The sequence below is a fragment of the Camellia sinensis genome, chromosome 5 (genome assembly GCF_055761805.1).
Source record: "Camellia sinensis isolate YWXY chromosome 5, ASM5576180v1, whole genome shotgun sequence".
NCBI lineage: Eukaryota > Viridiplantae > Streptophyta > Magnoliopsida > Ericales > Theaceae > Camellia > Camellia sinensis.
Window position 1 is genome coordinate 140,126,895 of NC_138965.1, and position 12,783 is coordinate 140,139,677.

Below are 12,783 nucleotides of genomic sequence, written 5' to 3' on the forward strand. Positions count from 1 at the left end.
ATTATTGAGATAGAGTATAATGTAAATGATTGGTAGGTTAGTAGGTGTCAACCTAGTTGAAATGTACTTGACCTATAGTGATACAATTGTTCTACCATCATCAGTAATCTACACCTAATTTATTTAATAATATCAATTTTTGTATTATTTTATTTCATTTTGAAATAAAAATTATTCATTCAATAAATGTTATATAAATAATTTAATATTATAATATTGAAAGTTTCATCCTCATATATATAAAATTATTCATTTCGAAAGAAAAAAATTACATAATTGCATACTTTTTTAGTTATAAGTTCATAATTAAAAAATATAAATTACGCATAATTAAATTTAAATATCACCATGAAACATTACATAACCAAACAAAATATCTCATTAATCTTAGCTAAAATACTCTAGTATAATTATTTTTATTTTTTTATTCCTAATTAAAAAGAAAAAAGCCCGACTAGGCCCGACCCGCAGTCCAAGCCCTAGGCCCGATTATGAGTGGACTTGGGCTTGGGCTTGGGCCTGGCCCCCACTTTTTGGCCAATGGGCCGGCCCGTTAAAAAGACGGGAGCCCGCGAAGCCCGATTGGGCCGGGTTGGGCCATTACATCCCTATAAGTAACTCATGTTTACTATTGTAAAACATAAACAGAACACTTACTTGTGCAAAGGTCTGTTTGTCCAAGGAACACTTATCACTTGAACATTAAATGCATCCCACCAACTGAAGATTTTAAACAAATGAGTATATTATTAATCAATACTATAATAATGTCTAAATAATCATCGTAAATTAAAATATAATAACATGTAAATGGTTAATACCGTGTGATGAGCGGACCGTCCGTTATTGGTTGTCTAAGAAGACGACACAGAGCAATGTAGGGAAATCTATACCACACCCAAATTTGAACAAGGATGAGAAAATCAGAAATGTCATGCATACGTTCGCGAGATGCACGACATACTCTCGATACAACCAAGCCAGTGCTGTACTTCCCTAACTGTATTCCCCAGTAGCATCAAAGTCCTCTAGTAAAGGCAGAAACATTAATTGCACCATATTACCAGATTTGCCTACAAAAATGCTACCACCCAAAAGCTGGAGAATGAATGCTCTAGCATAGCGCTAAACTATGACATCATCAACATCAATGGGTAAGTTACCACAAGTCTGGGAAAGCCACGTCATGTTCAATCTCGAGCCTTTGAGTTGGTTGGTAGGTGGAACTGTCCCTAGAAGACGATTACATATAACAGGCCAATCACAACCAGTATTCCCTGAAATAGCGTTACCATCAACCCGAAGTCCAGATAAGATATTGACATCTTGCAATGTGATGGTTACCTCCCCAGATGTTAAGTGAAATGTGTGTGTCTCCGATCGCCACCTCTCTACTATTACAACAATAAGATGCCAATCTAACTGTATGAACGGCACATGGATGAGTCCAGAAAATCCTGCTCTCTGCAAGTATGGGACTATGCGTGCATCAGGGCGTCCCATATGTACTATCGTAGCCTCGCGATATCGACACGTAAGTATAACGGAGTCAACATCATCCTGTGTAAAAATCACATAACAATTAATACAATTTCACTTGACATATAATGTAATAATTTAAAGCAAAGGAAGTGTCATATATATGTACCGAGAAAGTCCATGCTAAAATGGATCTGTAAGACTGTTGTAACGTCAACACAGTAGGATCAGCTGGACTCGGGTCCATCGCTACAATAACCTACAAATAATATATCGAACATGTAAACATCAACATTGTGTTCAAATTTATCATACAACAAATGTGAACAATATAAATCAATAAACTTGTAATTGATTAAAATGAATAGTATCTTTTATTAATGGGTCACAACAAGATACTGTAGTCAAATAGGTTAATAAAAACTATGATAACTAATTTAAATAGAAGATTACTATCTCTGTAATCTACTTTTTGTGTACTCACATATAATATAAGGACAATTTCATTGTAGTACAGTTTAAAGAAAAAAGTTAAAGCAAGGTATCTCAATTGGGATGCAAGCGGATGAGCTGATGGTTATACTGATCTTGAGTTGTTTTGTCTATGTTCCATTAAGGCCAATTTTCATCATGTTTTGTTATTTAATTGTATTATTGGTTTCAAACCGTAAATTCAGATTTTTATTTATTATTTTGTATCCTATTATCTATTCTATTCTATTATACAAAGTTCAATTCAATGAAATTTGTTTTCATGAATTCTTTTCCACTATGACATAGAATTCTGTATTTAATGGATGACGATATTTTTATTACCTTGGCAGCAAAATTGGAAACATCAGACACAACATTATATCAGAAGGTTAAACTATTGTAACTAATTTACAAAGCATGTTTGATGCTAATATAGAAAGAACCTTCCTAGTAATACTTGGCATCATGAAATATCTATGAGTCAGGCAATTATAAAAAAACATGAATGAAACAGTACAATGGGGTGTGTGTGTGTGCAAGGCATCACCCAATATCACTAAAATGCCTTCATGGTTAATGTAATTTTGTACTGAAATCGCAGCTTCAAGATGCAATTTCAATTTTAAATCGCATTATTGATATGTGATTCCAAATAGTGAAATAATTTGAAAAGATAGTCAATTCCATTATTGAAAGTTGAAAATTTCATTTTATGTGAACTGTAAAAAAATAAATGTCACACAATCTCAAAAGTCCAAATCTGCGAGTTTTTTAATTTTTTTTATGTGAATATTCCAAAAAATTAAACTATTTATGTAAATAACCAACTTTTCAAACTATTTCTCAAACTAACTCACTTTTTAAAATTGTAAGTTTAAAAATACAATTTCATGGTGAAATCATGTCTTCAACATATAATTTCATATTGACATGGCCAACATCTATATATCAGTAAGTCAAGTGAATATGAAATGGCATATTCAAAATGCAATTTCACCATGAAATTGAATTTTGAACATGCGATTTCATGCTGGAAAAAAAAAAATATCATTACTAATGCTATTAGCTGGTTTGACCTAGATTGTTGCATAATAAACCCATTCACAATATGTCAAACTCAAATCCTCCACTTCCATTTCACCCTAGGCTCATTTGGATCCTATAATCACTGCTCACCTAGGGTTTTATTGATGTATCATCTTTACAGATTTGGTCCATATTCAAGAGGGCTAAACTATTTGTCTGTGTGTAACGCCCTCAAAATATAACCATAAATATAACCTATAAGCATAGATAAAGAAGGCAACATACATCAGAGTAAACAGTTTTTTCATTACATGAAGTTAATATTACAAGAGAGTTTAACATAAATGAATGCCCTTCGGGCTTACACATTTCCAAGTCTTAACTTGGCTACCACAAAAGTGGAACTAGCCCTTACAATTAAAGCCCTAGGCTAACAAAACAAGAAGCCCACTTGTTTCCCAAATAACCCTTCAATGCTATTGCGTTGGTGGAGGCATGCCATCATTACCTGAAATGTTTTCCCCAAATAGGGTGAGCCACAACCCAGTAGGAATAATCTCACACAGTATATGAGGTTTAACAAAGATATAAGTATTTATGCATACCAATGACCGGGATAAACATTCATATTCTCATATATAGATATATATATAATCACAAACATCAATTCCATGCTCCATTTCATTTTCCCTCAATTCATTTCAATGCATGAGTTAATTTCATTATTTTTCAATCACCCAAATGTGATTATAACTCAATGGTTCAACGATTTCACGATCAAAACATTGACACTCCCAAACTGCCATTTTATGGATATTTCATCCACGGGATCGGCACCCATTTATAGATTTCGGGACTTTCACCTAGGACACTCCGGCCAACTTAATTATAATGGAATCTATCTCCTTTCTCCTCCCAACTAAACATACATATGCAATGTATATAAGCACATAATCACGCATGGAGTACATCTCTTTTCCACTCCAAATAAAATACATATACAATGTATTTACAGTATGATCGTATTCAATGATAATCAACCATGGGATAGTTTCAATTCACCTAATCCACATGCAATTTCTACAACAATCAAAGCTATCCTCCACCGATAGCCTAATACAGATATTTCTAAACCGATATACAATCTTTTAAATAGATAATTTATCAAATTTCCATAGGTGAGTGATTTTACAAATCCAATTACACCATTCATTCACATACCCTTCCAATTTCACATTTCCCACATCAATTTCATTATTTATACAATTTGGTTATCCAACTTAAATTAGGGAAAGATTCCCTTTTTCTTCAAATATCAACCCAACGGCTGAAATTTCATCATTTTAACACTAGAGAATCTCATATACAAACCCCATAGCCATTTTGTAAAACACAACATGGAAACCCCTCTTTCAATTTTGAATTCAAACTTTAACTTTAATCAAATCCTCCCAAATCCCACCATTTACACAAAACAACAAATACCTAGGTTAAAAACCATATTAAAGTGTAAAATATTCCTACCTCAAGAAGAGAAGATGAGCCAAGCAAGAGAGAAACCCCAAAGATGTCGAAATCCCACTCTATTCGGTCCAAAAGATAGATCTTGAGATGCTTTAACTTTTTAATGAAGGTACAAGGGTGTAAAGATCACTTGATCTAGGCTAAAATGTAGAGAGAGAGAGAGTATTTTAGAGAGAGAAAGTCTCAATCTAGGTTTTTGGAAAGTTTTAGAGAGAGAAAATGATGAAAAAGTGATTTAAAATGTCATTTTCGCGATCTGATATATGCGCAGTCCGCTTGAGCGGAGAGTTTGACGCTCGAGCATCAAACACAAACTTTTGTTATGCTTGAGCACAAGAAAGGCCGCTTAAGTGCCAAGACATAACAACAAGGCACCACCTGCTCGAGCGCAATAAGACCCGGTCGAGCGTAGAATACACACTTCTAGAACTTTTGCAGACGACAGACATCCGCTCGAGTGCAGACCCGCTCGAGCGTAAGAAATGCCGCTCGAGTTTGAAAAATACTTCTCCAGCATTTTTTTTGTAGACGTGCAAAGTATTGAATGTTTGCAAAACCCATTCGAGCGCAAGAAGGCCCGCTCGGGCGGAAGATCAAAATTTTGGACAACAAGGTTCTAAACCAACTAGCAACCAACCTGTTCTAAACACATCTAAGACATTCCAAAACTCAAATTTGAAGAGTAAGAGGAGGAAAAGGCATAAATAATAACATTAAACCACAAGACCTGAGTCTGGAACACTATAAAAGCTGGGTAAAAATCTAGGATCGTTGTACTGTGTTTATCTTTCTCGTACTTAAATTCCATTTCTCTGCTGCAACTTATTCCAAGCAGTAAGTTATTCTATAAGCAGAATCTAAGATAAACACACAAATATATATATATATATATATATAACAACACTATGTTTAACCAAAATCATGAAATAAAAAAAATATAACACTATCTTCCACCAAAATCATAAAAACAATGCTTTCAAAACACTTTAATAGATCTAATGCTCATGTTCGACGGTGTAACCTTTGCAAGACCATCTTATTTGATTCCAAATCATACTTCTTTTCTAAAAATATCTTCCACATATGTTTATTCTAATTAAGCTTTTTATGATTAACCATTTTTTAAACACTTAAAGACTTCAATCAAACCTATCAAAATGAAAATGCAAAAACTAACACAATTGAACCACAATCAAACCGACCTCAAGATACAAACAAATCAAATGGTCTGTAAATTGTATACCAACAAAAATTAGCCACATATTAGTATCTGTCCACCCCACCTAAAAAAGTTATGAATATACGCTGATATTGACGAATATAGAGATAGGAATCAGAATTATGTCAAACTCCCAAAACCAGTGGATAAAAACAATTTCACAATGACTAAGAAAGTGCACCTTAATATGTATGACAAACCCACATAAGATATATAGTAATACTTTATTTTTAGTGATTTTTAAAAAATCTTTTAATCAAATTTTTATTTTTTAGATACACATAATCTAAGTATGCATCTAGGTTCAATATTATCAATTTCCAATTAAAATTAAAAGAAATTAAAAAAATGTACCCATGGGTCACAACATGAAGGTGAAGAGAAGAGGATATATAGGAAGAAGATAACTTGAGAAAGCAGTTCTCTCTCTATCTCACACACACACACACACACACACACACACACACACACACACACACACACACACACACACACACACACACTTTCTCTAAATTAACTCTTATTTTAATTACCATGATCATGTATTCTTCAAAGCACATGTCACGATTAGATTTTTATCATTTAAAGTTTTATTTTTTTCAATTTGTTCCTGCACCCAGCTAATCTACCAATGTTAAAATGAGAAGGAAAAAAAAAAAAGCCAACCCTTAATCTTACCCTGTAAACACCCCATTTTTGACCGTCCTCGGGACTTGGTTGTGCTTGTAGGTACACCCAACAACTAGTTCGACTGCTCACCGAGTATTCGACTGTCGCGGCAGAACGTCACCGGTTTGAGCTTCCCGGACCCTGTATTATTTCTGTCTTATTTTTGGACCCTGACTTGGTCCTTTCAGAGCGACCCTTTTGGTGCACTGCCGGCCATGTCTTTGCTCCTGCCGGCCATTTATGAGGCCCTGCCGGCCATCAATGAGCCACTGCCAGCCATTGATGATGGTCGGCACCCCCCTGTTTCAGCTAGTTTTCCTCCAGATCTTTTGAGCCAGCCGGTTTTTTGTTTGCTCCCCTCCATACACGTGTATGGAGGGATGAAGGCCTTGCAAAGCTTCTTGAAGAAGTTTGGCTTTTCATTCCTTTATATAAGGAAGAGGCTTCTTCCTTAGACAGGGTCCTGCAACTTTGAAGAGAAAAACTTCTCTTTCTCTCTATATTGTGTGTGTTTTGTGCTTTGAAGTTGGATTTCCTTGCACTTTTACACTACAACCCATAGAGATACACCACCACCATTGGATTAAGCTTCTTGGGAAGGATTCTTGAGCTCTGAAAACTGGTTTCCACCCCCTGAAGTTGCTGGTTTCGAAGAGGGTCTTCAAGGGTGAGCATTTCCCCAATTTTTGTACTTTTTTACACCTTGCTTTAGCCCTCTTTGCATATTGATTTAGGATTTGCTTATAACTGGAAAAAGTCTTTTTTTTAAGTGCTTTTTAAGTTTGGTTAAGGTCATTTTGCTGTTTGGGGCGTGTAGCCCCCTTGCATGCTTTGTTTGGCTTTGTTTTAAGCCATATCTTGAGGCCTCCGAGCTAGCCTTGGTTTGGCCTTCCTACCACTGAAATCCAGTGGGATTTTGGTCATAGAGGTGTGGTTTTGAGGTCCTTAATCAGAGGGGGTAGTCCCCTCTCTTTGTGTTTCTCTTTACTTGCATTTTTGGCCTTTCAAAGGACCATCCCTCTATGTATTTTTGAGGCTTGGTTCAGGCCTATTTTTGTGACTTCTAGGACCTGCCTTGGCCCTGTCCATGGCTGGTTTGGTCACATTTTGCATGCATATAGTATGTGTAGTGTAACTCCATCCATAGCTTATCAAAGTAGCATGTGCGCTTGGCTTTTGTTGAGCCCATTTCAGTCCATTTTTGGTGATGTTTTACCATGCCATGAACCTTTTTTGGGTTGGTTTTGTTACCCCATTCTTGCATGATGCACTTGTAGTGTAAATCCCCTAAACTAGCTTCATATGCTCCATGCTTTGCCATGTCATTTTAGCTTGTTTGGTTTACATTTCAGCATGTGTTTGGTCATCATTTGGCATGATATGACCCTATCCATAGTTGGTTTCATCATCCTTTACATGCTCCATATAGGTGTGGAACAAATCATGTTTACTAGCCCTTTGTGCATGATGTTTTGACTCATCATACTAGCATATTTTGGCTTTGCTCAAACTTGATTTTATGCTTATTTTGAAGTGTTCTAGGACTGTTTTAGGTTGCCATGTCCATACCACTCATGCTTTGTATAGCTATAGTGTAAATGCTTAGGCTAGTCCTGGGTTTTGAGGCCCCTACCATGCCATACATGTGATGTTTGCATGCTTTGCCCGCATTCCATATGCTATTTCAGTCCATGAAATGTCGTCATATGCTTGCATTTGACATGCCTTGAATGCTTTGTATAGCTTGTGCTTTATGTCTCAAGAATGGACTTTTGGGCATGCCACTTAGCCTAAGTCTTTGGCTCATCATTTCAGTACATTTTGGGTCCTAATATACCATGATGTAACTCTGTTTTTGGTTGTCCAAGTCATGCCATGATTGGTTCTAATAGGTGCAGTGCATTGCCTCTTTTGTAGCCTTGCATGTCCTATGTTTTAGCATTGTATGCTAGCTTGCTTTGGCTTACTTCCTTGCATGTTTTAGTCTCATATCAACATGTACTAGGACTGTTTTGGGTTACCCTTGCCATATCCTTCATGCTTTGTGTAGTTGTAGTGTAATTGGCCTTGCAAGTTTCGTGTTTCGGTGATTCGCGCATGTTATCCTTGAGCTATTTAAATGATTTGGCATCATTTATCATCTCATTTCAGTGCATATAGTGTTATCACACTTGCACATTTATCACTTCTTAGGCACTTTTGAGAGTTGCCCTTTTAGGCCCCTTTGATGAACCTTTCGCATTTCGCATGCTTGAGTGTGTTGTTTGGCTTAATTCATCGCTTTGGCTACTGATTTGGACCTAGTTGAGAGCCGTCCATCTTTGGTGTAAGCCCATCTTACAATGTTGTCGCATGCTTGTTTCATTTCGTATGTTGTCGCATACTTGTTTAAGCTTTGCATACCTTGCATGCTCACATGTTCATGTTGCATTTTGTCATGTTGTCCAAGGTCATCACCTCACATCATGCTTATATGCTTGTTGCATGCTTGGTTTAGTTGCATGTTTGCACATTTAGGTCATGTTGCATGTTTGCCATGCTTATGTGTTGCATTGCTTGGATTAAGTGTTAATCCGAGCACGAGGAACGAGGGGCGTTTTGTACTTCAAGTGATGGAACGTGTCTCAATTCTCGGTGGCCGAAGCTCTTGATGATTTATGATAGAGTTCTAGGCTTTACTTGCTTTATTTGTGCATTCATTTTCATATTGATTTGCACAAGTTGGATCTTTGGCCATCATGCATCGGGATGCGTGATTGATGGTCGTGGATCCGACTAGGCCTCTCCCTTGATGTTTTGAGGTGATTTGGAGCGCCATGGTGCGTACATGTCCTTGGGAAACCCTCCATTTCCTCTATTTTGTGCTTCGTTGTAGTTTGGTGTCACAGCACACCAGTGGCCGGCAGCCTGCCATTGATGGCCGGCAGTGTGCCACCCTTGGCCGGCAATGGACCATCTTTGGCTGGCAGATCTCCTTTCTTGGCCGGCAGGCCACTGGTGACTTCCCCTGCAGTGTTTTGGTAAGGTCCAGCAACAAGCACTGGAAGACACCCTACAAACAGAGCCTCTAAAGAGCAACCGGAATACGTTTCGAGGCGAAGAACCGAAGCGAGCATGCATGCCTCCCTTTTTCAAACAGAGTTGGAGCAATTCTCTTTACTGCTTACTAGTTAGTTAGCATTTGTTATTTGTAGTTAATTAATTTTTTAATTAATTAAGTTGTGTAATAATTAGTTGTAGCTAGTTATTCAATTTGGTTCTGTAATAATTAATTAGCTTGTGAGTTAGTTAATTAGGTGGCTTGTATTATTTATTCGGACCCTCCGAGCGAGGGCGCAATTTGTAATAAGTATGGGTGTGTGTGTGCATGTCTTCCAACCCCATTTCTTCCTTCCTTTTATTTAGCCGCTTACAATGGTTAGATTTAGGGTATATTTCGATTAGCATACCTTATGCTTGCATATTTGCATCATTCATCTGTATTGCATGCACCGGGCTCGGCGCACCATACTAACTGCGTAGTATTTAAATTCCAATTTGAATACATGTTATCTGTTGCATTTCACATGCCATCCATAGATTAGCCGAGGCTATTCTAATTGCATTTTGCCTGCGATGCATTAGCCATTTTAACATGGACTTGGATCATACATTTGATTACTAACAAGTTCTTTGTTTTGGCTCGGAGTACAATGTAAGTATTTGTGCTTTAGCATCTCGCATGAATGTGAATGTTAACATGACAACATGCTTACCATGTGGCTTTGTGCTTAGTTGATATAACTGCCTGAATGCCTGTGGGTGAAGGTTGGATTACTTGAATTGGGATAATTCATTGAAATCCGCATTTTAGCCTACTTGCGAGTAGCAAACTTCAAATATTTCCAAACAAACGGATATGCGATGCTTTGTTCCAAATTAGGCGATCTAGTCTATACTTGTATGCTGTGCGCATCACATAGTAATTCTAGCTAATTAATCGGAATAGGAACGCATAATGTTTTCAAAACTAGATATCATGGTTAGTAGAGGCCGATCTTTGATCGGGCGAGCGGGGGTGCTTACGAAGTGACCTTTCCCAATAGTACCCAAGTTCCCGAGCCGAGGCAACTTTGGTGATGACGGACACGTGGCCTTAGGCAACGAGTCAGGGTTTCCTAAATTCTCTCAAATAAAATATTTAGGTGGCGACTCTGTATCTGGCAAAGCAGTCCATGTTTGACACTTCTTTCAAAAAAATCTGTTTTCAAAAATGATTTGCCAGATTTGGACTCTTTGATGATTTCATTGGTCTTGCATTGCACTCTGCGAGATTTGATACAGGACCGTGACATTGAGTCCTGAACTGTAGTGAGGCCCAAGGGCACGTTTACATATCCCCGGTAAAATTGTCAATTCAATTGATAATTTAAACTTCATTCCATTCAAACAGAGATTGTTGACTTTTATAGCTTAGTTCCTTATTTATTTATATTTGTTTTTGCATATTTCCAATTGAATATATATATATATATATATATATTGTTTCAATTTCACTATCTATATGTTCATTGGTTTAGGTTGTTGAAAGTATGTATTTATGGAGATTCAGCACTGGGTATCTGCTCTGTGCTCTTTTGGGTATTGCTTTGTTCTTATTGTATAGAAACCCATCTTCATCTCCTGTTTTTCAAAACATGGCTGGTGAGGAAATCCCCAAATCTAATTGTTTTTGTTTCCTACATATATGTGTTGCATATTTTTAATTTTTATTTTTTTTGAAAAAATTTTATGTTTATTTGATGTTTGACTCATGAGTTTAGTAATAAATTTTAGTTTCTCTCTCATATATTATTTGACAAATTATTGGTAGTATTTTGGTGCTTTTCTCTTCAGTTTTTTGCCTCTGTTTATTTACAGTGCTTTGTTTGGATTATGATAATAAAGAGAAAACGAGAAATATAGAAGTTTTCATCACAACTAATTTGGATTGAACTAGTTTACAGAAGTAGTCAAAAAAACTGTGAAAGCAAGGAAAAAAGCAGTAAATAAAGCAAGACCCATATCAAAAGTACACTATAAAATAAAGTAGTTACCTGAGAGCTCGAGCTTCACTGTCTGATTGAGACTGAGAACTGTGAAGTTGAAGTCGTTCGCTGCCAGACTGAGCATAAGATGGAGAAGAGAAACCTTCAATCGTTGGTGAAAGAGCTATTGCACAACGTCAAAGTCGCCAGCGAACCAAATGGCAAGGAATCAAGTCGAGATCAAGAGAGGAATAGGAGGGTTTCTCCAATTTTGATTTTCAAATGGTTTCTCTGAATAGCGTTTCTCGTATTTGGATTTTCAAAGTTCACACTCATGTATACTTCATTGAAATTGCATTTTCATCTCACGGTTTCAATGAAATTGCATTTACAACACACAATTGCAATTTGCCACGGTGGCAGTCCATGCCATCATGAAATTGCATTTTTAAAAACCAGGTTATTTTCTCAAATAGTTTGAAAACTGGGCCAATTCTCTAAATAGTTTTTTTTTTAAGAATATTTTTTTTTAAAAACTCCTTGTTTGGTTCTATAAATTAAGTTTTTTTTTTAGTTTTTATTATTTTTAAGTATATTTAAAAAAAAAATATACATACTTTTTTATTTTTCAAGACACTATTTAACGTCTCTTATATTAGTATATTTTTTTTATCATTTTATTTTTTTAGATCACATCACTTCTTTATTTTTTTGCATATCTTTTCATAAAAAGTCAAAAATATATTTATTTAGATCATTTCAAATACCTTTTAAATATACCTAATATAGACCTACTTAAAAGTATAATATTCATGAAAAAAATAAAATAAAAATTCACCAAATACACATAATATAATATATATGTATATAATACTTTTATATTTTGTTATATTCAATAAATTTTTTGAGGGTAAATTATAAATTTATCTCTTGAGCTTCGCTTATAATATGGATTACCCCACGTGATTTAGAAAATTATAAACATCCTATTTAAAAATATATATATTTAATAAAATTATAAAAATTATTTATTAAAATATATTTTCAACATTATTAAAAATTATTAATTAACTTAATGATTTATTAATAAAATTGTCATTTGTATGAAATTAAATATTTCATATTTTAAACAAATCTCGATTTTTTTTTGGTGTAATTTATCCATTTTTAAAAAGATTTTTGTACAAATTTTATACTTTTAAAGTATATCAAAACTATAATAAATTATTAAAATATTTTTAAAAATCACTAAAGACACAAAAAAATACAAATTAAAAATTTAGAAAAAATATTTTTAAAAACTCCAAACTAAACAGAAAAAATAAATTTTATAATTAAAATATTATTTACTTTTTAATAACATTTAGTAAAAATATAATAATATTC

General features: G+C 35.1%; 1 long non-coding RNA gene across 1 annotated transcript; it reads right to left on the bottom strand.

The window, feature by feature from the left end:
• Window positions 1-413: 413 nt before the first annotated feature.
• LOC114298986 (uncharacterized) lies at window positions 414-11,725 on the bottom strand. The gene is made up of 5 exons (XR_014330199.1): window positions 11,467-11,725; window positions 1,649-1,738; window positions 1,164-1,560; window positions 822-1,084; window positions 414-720 (listed from the first exon to the last, which is right to left on the bottom strand). It is a non-coding gene; the product is annotated as an uncharacterized LOC114298986 (long non-coding RNA).
• Between the last annotated feature and the right edge of the window lie 1,058 nt (window positions 11,726-12,783).